Here is a 774-nt window from a genome sequence, read left to right on the forward strand (position 1 = left end):
CCCTGTCGGCTTGAACCTCAACAGACATGTTATGTTTTTACGTGCATTTTTATGTGTATTTTACATGTATCTGTACGTGTCGATGCCCCCAGGCAGGAGGGCAGCCCAGTGGCTCCCCTCTGCGTCCCGTTTAAAGGCGCGCGGGCGGCCACGCAGCCTCCCCCCCATCGCAGCAAAACTGCTTTGGGAAGAGCGCTGGAAAGAGCGAGTGGGCATCTCCTCCGCTATCTCTTCCTCCCAACCATCAGTAATGGCGGGACAAGAATAATTTAAGTTTCGCTTTTGAATTACGTGATAAAAAAAACCTGCTTCCACCTTAAACTGGCCAGACAGTGAGCTCAGGGAGTGCCGATGCTTGAGATTCTGCGTCCCTGCTCACCCTTCACGTTCAGCCGCACCACGGCCTCACAAGTTCCACGATCATTCTGTTCCCATTGCACTTTTACTGATAATTCCCGACAGGATTCACCTCACCAGTTAACGTGAAGTTGATGTTCTGGAAGAATTATCCTTATTAATAAGCCTGTTCCGTGAAGGGTGGAAGAGGGGAGGAAGGAACAGAGCAAAGAGAATGACAGGATCAGTGCCTGCGGTGCTGGGGCACCTCCAACCTTTGGCACAAGCCAGGTCAGGCTGCGTGAAAAGGAAACTACAGCATCAAGCTTAAAATCTGGCTCTAAAGAAACGGGGGTACGGGAAGATGGGGACCTCGCCGTGGGAGCTGCCTGCCCTCCGAGCAGCCGGGGTCGCTGGGAATTCAAAGGATACATTTTT

The 774-nt window shown here is 52.1% G+C and overlaps 1 protein-coding gene across 1 annotated transcript in view; it reads right to left on the reverse strand.

Moving 5' to 3' along the window:
- Positions 1 to 774, reverse strand: part of CCDC43 (coiled-coil domain containing 43) — a gene marked incomplete at its 5' end in the record, with an annotated part of 3,946 nt that overhangs the window by 1,472 nt on the left and 1,700 nt on the right. The window lies entirely within an intron of this gene.

Source organism: Apaloderma vittatum, unplaced genomic scaffold (assembly GCF_000703405.1).
Source record: "Apaloderma vittatum isolate BGI_N311 unplaced genomic scaffold, ASM70340v1 scaffold26051, whole genome shotgun sequence".
Classification (NCBI taxonomy): domain Eukaryota; kingdom Metazoa; phylum Chordata; class Aves; order Trogoniformes; family Trogonidae; genus Apaloderma; species Apaloderma vittatum.